The following is a 12659-nucleotide window of genomic DNA, read 5'->3' as shown; positions in this document are numbered from 1 at the left end:
AAATTCTTGCTTTGGCTTCTTTCTGCTTTTTGCTCTGCTGAGAAACTACAAGTGATCTAGTAGATACATACATACATTTACAGGAATAAGTTTCAGGCTCCCATCTGGAAAGTTGTCAGAGCAATCTCCTTAGCAGCCACCATGAAGGCTTAATTCACCTTTCCCTCCTCCGTCCTCCAATCTTCATCTTTTTAAAAAAAAAAAAAAAATCCTTGTTTTGTCCTATTTGAGAACTAGGTTGTTTGTGAGGTTTTAGAAAAATAATCTTCTCTGATTCTTGTCCTATTTCTTCATGTACTGACTTAGTGCCTATAAAGGAACTACGAGAATCACATTTCCTTCTTCATATTTCAAAGTGTTTTTCCTGCAAGTCCTTCCCTTCAAAATTACCAAGCCAGAAAGCTTCGGGCTTTAAGGCAGGCCTGGCTCTATGAGTCTGATTTTCCTAGTTCGAGTTGCACCTGATATCTCAGATACAAAAGGCCCAGATTTTAGAAATGTGTTTCACACAAGTAAATCCAATACAATAGGTGGTTACCTTATACCTACCAATCTCCTTCTCTACATGTTTTGTCCTTTGAGCTAGTTCAAAATGTTGCTGTCATCAACCTCTTCCCTGCCAGATATGCCGAGGCCTCTCGTCAACTCAGAATTCTTTCCTTGCTCCTTTAGAAGGCTCACCTCAGTTCTCCGCTCATGGGTCCTCCTCACCTCTTATCACTCTATCACCTCCTGCAACAGAGCAACCGGATGGCCACTCAAGGTCCCCAAATGGGGACTGTTGTTTGTCAGTCTCCTACTATGGCTCTGTTAAGTTTGAGAAAGGTAGACAGGAGGCTGAACCACACACAACAGGACAGAACATTCTGGGGTTATCACCAGAGTAAGCCGGTCAAGAGCACGGCCTCTGGAGTTAGTGAAAGGTCAAACCTGGGCTCTGCTACTCCCCAGTAGTGATCCTTTGAGCGAGTCATTTAACCAAGTCATTGAGTCTCAATTACACCAGCCATTAAGAAGGGGTGGTGATAAATAATAGGACCAATTCCCTAAGATGAAGGTAAGGATTAAGTGAGTTAATGACTGTTAAAGTGCATGGTAAACAGAGAGCACTCTAGAGTGTAGGAAAGGAGAAGTCTGAAAATGTCCCCCAGATGCACCTCCAGCCCTACATCTATTCCATATAGCTCTTCATCTATTCCTCTGGGGTTTTACACTTTCCAAATTCAGTTTGTATCCATCCAAACCTTTGCCGATCCTATGTCCCCTCTGCTTCAACAAATCCTTTCTTCACCTCTACACTCATAAAGTGCTTTTTTCCATTTTCTTAACTTCTAAGAGGAGTCTGACCACTTCTCTTTTCCACAGGGCTGTGTAATGCACCATACCCAGCAGTGTCTTGCGCACATTGTGTCCTCAACAGGCTAAATAACTATCACCTGGGGCCAGCACTGATTGCGCTGGAGTCTGACTACAATGCACAGATGCTCTCTAAGGCACCAACAGCCCCACACCTATGAACTAGGGGAACCTGTAGGGCAGGAGTTCTCAGCCATGGCACTGAGACATTTTGAGCAGAAGAATTCTTTGTAATGAGGGCTGCCGTGTGCATTGTGGGTTGTTTAGCAGGATCCTTGGCTTCTCAGATGATGGTAGCACAGCCTCCTCCCAGCTGTGACAATCAAATAGGTTTCTAGCCACTGTCAAATATCCCCAGGGGTGACGTGGTAGTCAAATACCCGCCCCACCCCCCATGCTAAGAACCACTGCTGCAGAGAATGAGAAATATGTCCCAAGTCACTGTTACTTATCTACTCAGACAGCAGCCATCACCATGGAACAGGTTGAAACCTTTCCTAAGCCACATCTGTGCCAGGCACCTCCGAGACTGTCACTACTAGCTATACAGCCAACAGGGTAAGTCACAAACTCTCTAAGCTCTAGGTCCCTGTTCTCTAAAATGGAGCTAATTGGACCAAAGGTTTAGGACTATAGTTAAGATTAAATTAACTAACGCATACATAGTGTTTAGCCCAGAGCCTAGCACAAGGTACGTACTCAACAACTGTGACTATTAGTAAACATATTCAGTGGGGGTCCAAGTGCTGGGCAAAGCAGCACAGGCCTTGGTTTCCGCACCGCCCCCCCCCCCCACATGCTTTCTATGCTCCTCCCACCCATCTCCTCCCCAAGGAGAAAGTACGATAATTCAATACTACACACAGTACAATGGTCCCCAGAGCTAACCGCATATGGAACAGGGTAAGAGAACAGCAGAAGACAGGAGGATCCAAAAATGGCATGAAAGCGTGTTGTCCTGCAACAGAGGCAAAGGGTGTGTGCATTTCATACTAAAAAAGATGACGGAGAAGGATGTCTGTTTCATTCCCAAACGAGTTTCTCATAAGGAAGTGGCATCCTGAAGGTTTATCCAGGAAGGTTCCACCCACATCTATCTTCCTTTCCAAAGAATACAGGAGTTCCCTGAGTTACAAATACTCCACAACTTCAAGTAGCTGCATCACCTAATTCCCCAGGTATTATAGTCAGTTAGAGTTGTGAGGAAAAGGCACTTCCCAAGGCTGGGCATTAGGAAATACGGACCTCACATTTCTCCTGCACCTTTCTCACCCTGAGAGGAATTTCACATATACCATGTTTCCCTACTCTCACTCCCTTTTCCTGTTTCACAGTCACGGTTCAGTTCAAAGACAGACAGACATAAACACACAATCATGTTCCATTTTCTCCATCCTTCCCTCGCTCCATCAGTAAACCAAAGAGCATTGGCCATATGGATAAGTACAAGAAAAACAAATAGGACATTTACATGAAAGTCTGGAGTAGATTAGCAGAGGCTGTGATGTCAGCAGTCACTTGCTGACTGTGTAACCTTGTTCAGTCAATTAATCTCCTTGAGCCTCAGTCTCTTCACCTGTAAAACGGGAGTGATTAGTCTCTGCCTTATAGATTCAGTAATATTTAATATGCAAAGTCCTTGGCTCAAGGCTCAGAACATAACAGAGTGATCAACACATGACAGTTATCATATCCAAATTATACATAAAGCCTGTTCTTCAAAGTGCCCACGTTTACTAATAGAAACACTCCCCCCAAAATTCATTTTTTCTACCCTTTCCTCCTATTAAACCTAAAAATCCCTTATATCTCTCTTCCCTCCCACCAAAAAACAAAACAAAACAAAAAACAACAAAAACACCTAAGTGTAGGATAAATCATCTTATTCAAGCACGGTTTGTATGCTTTGTTTCATCAATTGCACTGTTTTTCATTATTGTTTCAAATGTTTGACAGTTTGGCACCATTAGTGAAGAGACATTCTGGGTTCTAATCTTCATCACATGCTTTTCATTGCTGCTTCCGCAAAATATTTTCTGTGCTCTAAAACCCTTTTTTTTTGAAGAAAAGCAGTTAGTATATAGGAAACCATTTATGCTTTTTTTAAAAAAAAAAATTCCCAACACCAACTGAAATAACCACACACTCTTACCCAGCTCAACTACGAAAATATAGTGAAAATATCATTTTAGAATTAAATCAGAAATGTTTTCCTCCAATAAATGAATAATTTCAGTGACTCATGCTGTCCTAAAGCATAGGCACAATTTAAGTAATTCTATAAAAACATAAGTGTCTGAACTTTCTATTCCTGATAATTTAAACAGACATAAATTAAACTTACAAAGTTAAAGACAATTGCCAAAAATCTGTTTATTTCCTTCTCAGTTTTTAAATGACTGATAGCAAAAACAAACAAAAAACAGATGCAACTTCTCACCAGCTAATTTTAAACTAGTATTCAAAAGCATAGTTAAAAATAATAATTTCAGTCTGCACGTATGATTCCAACTTGTCCTACTGAGACGATGTTTGGATTCTGCGTGAGAATCCAAACACCTCCACGTGTGAAAAGAAAAGGAAAAAACCTTAGGGGTCTTCAATTATTAGGCTGCACTAGCTCCCCTTCAACTATGACAGTCTTGTAAATAAATGAGTGCGTGAAGCTCATAAATAGGGTGTTTAGTATACTTTATAAAATTATAACCAGCATCATGAAGAGACCATAACATGGCTCCTAGCACAATGCATAAAATACCACCCCGATTAGTCAATATTAACTGGGCTGATTTTGCCTTTTAAAAATGTATTCTTACCATGGCATTTCTAAACATAAAAGATCTGAAAGTCTTATCTGTTCCTCTTCAAATTTAAAACAGAATGACAATCTCAAAAATCACAACAGCCTAAAGTAATCCTGACCTGGTTTCCCCTGTACGTTGACTCAATCACTTATCAAACATATACAAAGAATGATTCAACTATGTGAAAATATTTAATGTGTAAAGAAAAATCTGAAAAGGAACAAAAAGAAAATGGTCAAACTTGAGATTAATGAAAATAGTTCTCTTTCATTTTAATTACATTAACTTTAATATATTGTTGCTTTTATTTTACTGACCTACAAAAAGATTTTAAAGAGCCTAAATTATATCTATTATGGTCAAGAAATAGTGAATGAGGAAAAAGTCTCCTAGAAAGTGAGATACTATCCACAGAAATACAGACTGCAAAATGTTCTCTCTGCCTAAAGTCAGATGTAAATCACCTACATAAATGATTTCACTCTTAGAGAGTTATATTAATAATATATTGATCTATGACGAGAGCAAATGCACACTTTCACTTCATTCTGGAGAAACTGAGGTAAACACGATCTCCCAAATGTCTCCAAGATAAATAAGTGGTGTCTGGCTAGTGATTCAGGAGTCCCTGGCACTCTAACTTACTGTTTTCCATTCCATGAAAATCTACAAAGAACACAGTAATCCTGTTTGAAACTTTTACACTTCTGAAAAACAGGATGAGGTTTTAAAGTTTGTTAGGAAGTCATCCTATTAAAACGCCACCCTTTTTTTCTGACAAAATACTCAAGTTGATCTTGAAAAATAGACATGAGAAAATATCCATGAAAATTCTAAAAGTACAAAGAGCAAAGAAGGGAGTTAGCTCTGTCACTTATTAAAACATGTTATAAAGGTACAGTGATTGAGTTTGATGATGGCTCTTGAATACAGAGAACAGAAAAACAGCTGATTTGGAGGAAGAGAGGCTAGTTCTGGGACCCTCCCCCGCACTCCCTAAACCAAAATAAAACCATGTGGATAAAAAATTTAAAGATGTATCTTTTCTTTAAAAAAAATAAAATCACCAATACTCAAAAACACCTTCTGACACAATACATAATAAACTAATACCTTCAGGGGATATTAAAATGAAGACATAACAATTATGAACATCTATGCATAAAGGCATTGCATCAACATTCACATAGCAAAAACTCCAGAAGATACTAGAAGAAATAGGAACTTATTAATTGTATAAGACTTTTATTCACCTCTCTGTACACAACACAAATGGACAAAAGTAATAATATAGAAATAATGTAAGAAACGTCTAACATACAAACACATTTAAATCTGTACCCTAAAAATAAAGAATATACTTTCTTTTACACGTTTACAATACAACCATGAAAATTATCATATATTCTGTCACAAAAGGTCTACAACAGATACATTTATTTGAAAATAACTGTAAAACAGAGGTACAAAGAGATGAGGTAATAATGAATGCAGGTCCTTGAAGCAACTGTATATAATCAACTATAGCTGTGATGCATGAGAAGATAGGAACTTTTAGTTCCTGTAGTAATAGTTTGTTGTGATCACGTGTTTTTTTTTTCAAGAAGCCACAGAACCCCTTGAGAAAAAGGTACTTAAACCATCTGCTACTTCCTAAAATATCCAAGGTAGAAGAGTATGTATTTTCTATTTCTAAATATACCAAAAGAATACCACCTTCTTCTACTGTGTTTTCATGTTTAATTATCCCCAATGAAAAGCACACTCTGGGCTTGCTTTGGTTAAACCTAACATACATAAACGATTTCTTCAAGACCTGGTTTTGGCAGAGATGGAAGCCATCTTTCACTCCACTTCCCATAAAGGTCTTTCACATGTAGAAACAGGTTCTTTGTAGATTAACCTTTGTATTTAATAACCAGGTTAAATATCCTCCTTACTGTCTACATCTTCACTTCCTTATGACTGTACCCACAGAGCTGGACTGTGTCTGATTCTATCACATCCCTTACTTGATGGCTTCCAAACTAAGAAAAATGTTCTCTCATATTTCTTTTCCATACATGTAACTTATTTATAGTTATGTACCAGTTAAGGCTAACTTTTGGAAAGTATAGTCTCTATTTTAAAAGTTTAAGTTACACTGTTATGGAACTCATTTTGCCTTCATTAAAATTAAAAAAAAAAAAAAAAAAGTTTTAGAACTAATCCACAAAATCAGTTAACTATATTTTGAGAAACTGACACATGATGGTTATTTCCTAAAACCATATTTGGCTTGTTTAAAAATGTCATCCTTCCCATGATCATCACATCATTTCCATGTATATTCTGAAAGGACAATTAATTCTAACATGACATGACTTGCTTTTTCTCCATCTCAGGTCAACTTCCTCAGATGTCCTCATGGCCCACCTGAGACCAAGTTCCCCACACTCCACTATTCTCTGCTCCAGCTCCCCATTTATGGTGTTTTGTTTTGTTTTGTTTTGCCACAATACTTAGCACAGGTTGTAGTTGTTTAACTGGCCAGTTTGTTTGCTTATTTTCTGTCTCCCCAACCAAACTATGAGCCCCTCTCCTTGTGGGGAGGGAGACACTGCATATTTCTTAACCAGCTTAGAAACCTGCACACACTGTGTCTGGCTGACTCTTGGTGAGCAACGAAGGCCATCGGCAATAACTGACAAGGATAAAGAATATTAAAAGCACTGTGCATACATGTGACTTGGCCACAGTCATAAAGCTATTCCTACTGATACAATCTTGAGGTAGGGAACTGAATACCCAATGACAAGCAGTAATGCACTGGGGCCCCAAAGCTCAAAGCACACCGGGTAGGCTCACACAGGCAGGCACAGAGGAGACAACTACTACCCAGGGCCTTGCAGCTGCTTTTGCAGCAGAGCCAGCAAAGTGCTCAATAGATGATTCACTTTCACCACCATCACACAAGCACCGAAGATAATTTCAACAACATTCAATGAAATAATTTTCTTCATAAAATAGATCTATTTTTCTGAAGTTTAGAGCACACCACTAGTTGAGGGCACATGACCCCCACCTTCCCGTGGCAAGACCCAAGTTTTAATGATAATTTCCAGGAGCTTCACATAGATAACGAATCTTTACATGTGAGGCTGTAGTGAATGAGAACAGCTCATTTTGGCCTAAATGTTTTTATTAAAAAGCACACTGAACAATTTCTAGGGCCATTTAGCAGTTATGAAATAAAGGATTTCAGTTTAATATTTTTGCTAGGAGAGGTTTGTGAGTTATGGGTTGGGAATTTTGTTTGCTAATTAAAACAATTAGCATGTATGATACTTTAGATTTTAATTTGGTTTTCTTTAAACATCCTTTTATGTAAATTTCTTCACCAAAAAGCCCAACCAATTTAAGAACTACTATAAGGAGTATTTATGAGAGTTGTGTTTTTAAGTCGTATATAAATGTAAAACATCACATCTCCTAATAATCAAAAAAGGAAACATGTCCACACAAAGACGTGCATGTTCACTGCACAGCGTTATTCATAATAGCGTCCCCACCCTGCAAAAAACAACAACAAAAACAACACAAAAAAACACCTCACTGGAAACAACCAGTCTGTCATAGCCAAACAATGAAATACTATTCAGCAATTAAAAAGACAGCGCTATTGACCCATGCTACGCCATAGATAAACCTCAAGAAATTACTCAAGTGAAAAAAGCCAGATGCAAAAAACCACAAGATCCATATATGTCAAGTGTTCACAAAAGGCAAATTTACACACAGAAAGTAGATTCATGGTTTCACGGGGCTGGGAACAGGGATTACCTATAAATAGGCATGAGAGATCTTTAATGGGAGGGACAAAATGTTCTAAAACTGATTTATGGCAATGGTTGGATCACTAACTAAAAATTGTTGTATTGTTCATGTGAAATGGGCAACTTTTATGATAGGTAAAATATACCTCAAAGTTGTGGGGGAGAGGAGGGGAGGGCTGGGAGGAAATACCATATTTTGCCGCGTATAATGCGCACTTTTTTGCCCACATTTGTGAGGGAAAATAAGGATGCACATTATACATGGGTAGTACTAATTCCGTATCTATATAAATGTTTTTAATTCTTTTATTTATGCTTATGAGTTAAAAGTGCAACTCTAGAAATCAATAAGAATATCCATATGCAAAATAATACCCTGGAATAGGATCATCGGTCAGCGAAGAGTTCTGGGCCTTCTGTGATGCCTAAATATCGTAAATTTGTTACTGGTACATAAGTTTTCTCGTACCTTGTATCGGTTCTTGTGTTTTGTAATTAATTGCTACATAACATTTCTTGTACCATAATATGTTAAAAAAAAAAATAAGTACTAAAATTTCTTTACAAAAAACAAGTACCTAACAAATAAAAATATAAATTAAAAAATTAAAATGACTTTTTCCCTGAAAGTTTGGGCCAAAAATATGGGTGCGTATTATACACGGGAGCACGTTATACATGGCAACATACGGCATGCATAAAATGAAAAGAGATAAAAGATCTGGGCGACAGTGAATGTAAGTGAACTGAAACTAACTACTCCCCTCACCCATATCAAAAAAGGAGGCGGGGTCATTTACCAGCTACCACAAGACCAAGCAGGAATAAAGCTTCTACTTCACTCTTTTAAAATGATGGATAAACCAATACTTCAGAAGTGTCACCACAGAATACAGGTGCCCTCAGACAAAAAACAAGTTTCTCTCTAGGTTTATCATGAGAACTGTCATGATTTTTTAAAAGCTTACAAATTAAACTCTGCAGTTAAGTAAATCTAATGATTTGCACCTTATCCTTAGAAAAACATGACTGTTAAAATATGAACTATATGACAGTGTTTGTTTGTAATAGGCCTGTCATGAGGGTTAAAACAAAAATCCCTCACTATCAATACTATCAGCAAAATGAGAAGTGTTATCAAACTCAATCTTTTAAAACTTCCAATCTAGGGCCTTTTGTCTTCTGGGCACAGGTCCCATTGAAAACCAAAAACTTAAGTTTTAGTTGGTTTACTTTGAATTTCACTAAAACCAAGTGACAGGACAAGCAGACAACACTAGTCTGCTTATACTTTCCAACATTTTCAGGTGGCAGAAATTCATTTTGAAACAAATGTAACACACTGGGTTTCATTTCATTTTTTTACTATGCTAATGTTAGGAAACGTTGCTGCCTAATTTTTTCCATGTGGTACAAAGTTTGTATTTGCACAGCTTTTTTAAAGTGGAGAGTTAGCCCAAGTATGGTCTAAAAGGGGGCTGAGGGTGAAAGAGAGATATACAGACTGTAAAACAGTAACAGAAAAACATAATTCCTAAAAGTGTAATTGCAAGGTCAAAGTTAACTAGGGGAAAAAAAAAAAAGAAAACATAAAATGAGAGCTTTAGCTCTGTGTTACTCTCCAGAACTTTGTACTAATAAATAGCCCTTTTTAATGAATTTTAAAAACTATTTAAAACTCAGCATATTAACTCAATGAGATGTTGTTTTCCTTTAAATAATTTTTTTGAAATTATAATATCGTGGGCTCAAAGAGCTACCAAATCACCAGATAGGATATCTTACTTAGAAACATCTAAGGTAAAATATTCATTTGTGAGTTGTGAGACAAAATTAAGTAATTTCTGCAAAGCTGGGTAGGAAGCAGGTTTCATACTTTTGTACAAAACAAGGAGAGCTGGTTAATTTTACACCCCTTTCCATAAACCTACCTCCAGAGTAAATCAGATACACCTGTATTTTTAAAGCAGTGATTTAACTAGTTATCCAGATGCACATTATCCAGGATGAAAGTCACGTGACAATCTCAGCTCTGTCACGACCACAAAAACATATGCACCAAATCAAAATTTAATTACACTGCTCAGCACAGCTTGTGAATTGTGCTTCATATTTTTTCTATTGCTCTGGTTTTGACAGGACAGTTTCCTGAAGGAAAGTTCCAAGAATTGAAGTTACAACACCCACATACCAGAAAGTGTTTCCTGAATTTTGTTACAGGAACTGACATCTGCTATAATTTTAACATTTACTTCCCAGTAGGAGTCCCCTTTAAAAATTTTTGTTGAATATTATTTGTTCAACAACACTACACCTAGACAACATTTTTTGTTTAAAACAAACAAACAAAAAAAACCTTTCATTTCAGTTTCAGAAAGTTTAGCTATAAATGACCAATTCACAGTTTTAACTTTTCCCTGGGAACAAAACCAACTGCCACCTGATAAACTGGGGTGTGTGCAGTACAGAGTGAGTTAGTAGTTTTGGGACGGAGCCCAGAGTGGATAGGAAAGGGTAAATATCTACAGCCTTGAGAAGAAACAATTCTTGGGAAAGTGCTACATGATTAAACATTGGGCATTACTTCTTGATACCTTCCTTTTCCTTTATTTTTTAAATATAGGTGCATCTGGACATTTCAACTAGTATAATTTGTAATAGGTACATAAATGTATAGAGGGAGATATCTGTTTTCTACCAACTTCATGACTATTTTAATAGAGGGGGGAAAAAACATGTTGTATATGGGTGCGTCTGTATATGTGTGTACATATATATATACATATTTTATACATATATATGTATATATAAAATCAAAATGTAATTGCATTGCACGATACATATCCTAGGCCATACACCTCTGTCACACACATCCCACTTCACTGTGTGGCAGGCAGACCTCTGGCTTCAGAGCCAACAGGGCTCCACCCCAGCCCCACCCAGGCCCTGCCTAATCAGAGTGGTGGGGGGACGGCGAGCGGAGCAGACTGCATGGTTTAATACACACTCATGATGATTCTGATGTCTAATCAACTTTGAAAACCTTGAACTTAATACGACCACATTGCCCCTAAAATATTTTTACTTTTATTTGTTGAACGTGGCCAGTTTAGCAGTAAGCAAAACTGAAAAGAAAGGCAAGATCCTTTTGGGCAAAATAAAGGTAAACCAGTGACAAGAGTCACCTCCTTAGCTCTTCCCATCCCCACACAAAGGATGAAACGGCCTACAGATCTCCAAGCACTCGTTACTGTGAGCCACTGTGGGGGAACAATTCTTGGTACTATTAGAACATGGCCGAACTGTGGGTGTCCTTTGGAAATATAACATCTAATACCAAAATAAAGACAATTTAGATGTCAGTAGAAATACAATATATTTTCCCCTTCCTCTTTGTTTCAGTACCTTTTGACAAGATTTCACTACTGGGATTTCTTGTTTATATATTAAATCTGACATCAAATTACTGCTTTGAGTAATAGCCTTAAGAATCTGAGAGGATTTCAATCTGGTTAAATTTAAAATAAAGCCAATAAAACAACACAAGAAAACAAGAGACATTCACCAGAGAAAAAGACTTTCAGGATATTAAGTGGGCTGGCTGTGTGGCCATCGGGTTAAGCTTTAACTCACTGTGGATAGATAGGAAAAAGGAAAAGTTTGCACATGGGGAAAGCTTCTCAACACTGATCACCGCCAAGACACAAAGTCAGCACTCGGATGGTTTTACTGTTAATTTTTACATTTGGGTCTCCAAGGCACTAACACCAAAAGTTATAAATCTTATTTTTGCCCCTGAGATCTAACACTAAAATTCGTCTGGTACATTTATATTCGAGCAAGACATTATTGTGCATTCTATTAATTTGATCAAACGAATACATACTATATTCATAGTAAAATGAACTGAGAACCCTCTGAAGCAGAGGCAAAACACTGAAAGTTTAGCTCTCCGCCCCAAATTTGTTTCAGGTAAGTAAAAGCGAGAGGTAATCATTTAAGTTGTAAAAGCTATATGCACCCACCCTATACCAATAAAATGTAACTGAACCACAATGGAGATTATGATACCCAAGCTTGCTATGTTTGTAATTCTGGGCCGAAAACCTTTGTCCTAAAGGTGCAGACCAGATTTCCAAGCAGTACGAAGGTAGAAGCAGAATACACTGTTCCTTGCAGGCCTTTCTCACTACATCTCACATAGAGGACTTTCCTTTTTCAAGGACAGGAGATTTGGGACTTATTTGCCTATCTTGGAAAACAAATGAAATGGAGCAATTTGCTAATAGAAAACTAAGTTTGTATATTTAGAAGCAACCAAGTTACATGCTGTACCTCAGAGTAGTAATGAAGCGAATCAACTTTCTAAGGCCTCCATTTTACAGCTATTGGGTAATACACAGATTTGGATGCTCAAAATAAAAGACAGTACCAGGAGGAGAAAACACATTTCTTTCTTATCCATGATTAAGTATGTTTGATATTTAAATTGTTTAAATACAGCAGTTGAATACCTTTTCATAGTATAATATAGAATCCCTTAAGTCTTTCAAGAGAGCACTTGTATTAATTTTGCCAAAGAACATCCCCATAACCCAGCTGACAAGAAAAACATGACTCAATCCTCCTTCCCTGTCTTCACTGCGGAAGGAGCTCTAGTCTGAGTCAGGAAGCTCAGCTGGGC

At 37.5% G+C, this 12659-nt stretch overlaps 1 protein-coding gene across 11 annotated transcripts in view; it reads right to left on the bottom strand.

Moving 5' to 3' along the window:
- The window catches only part of AFF1 (ALF transcription elongation factor 1), a 178528-nt gene that overhangs the window by 103974 nt on the left and 61895 nt on the right, over positions 1-12659 (bottom strand). The window contains exon 1 of one of the 11 annotated variants that reach the window (XM_074323839.2): positions 76-169. The exons of the other annotated variants lie outside the window; for them this stretch is intronic. The gene's annotated coding sequence lies outside the window, so the exon portion shown is untranslated. Of the gene's footprint in view, positions 1-75; positions 170-12659 lie in introns of those variants that run through there. 11 annotated transcript variants of the gene reach the window in all.

This window comes from Rhinolophus sinicus, chromosome 1 (assembly GCF_057876585.1).
Source record: "Rhinolophus sinicus isolate RSI-liver-muscle chromosome 1, RSI-T2T, whole genome shotgun sequence".
NCBI classification, from domain to species: Eukaryota; Metazoa; Chordata; class Mammalia; order Chiroptera; family Rhinolophidae; genus Rhinolophus; species Rhinolophus sinicus.
This window is presented reverse-complemented; position numbering and strand designations above follow the sequence as displayed.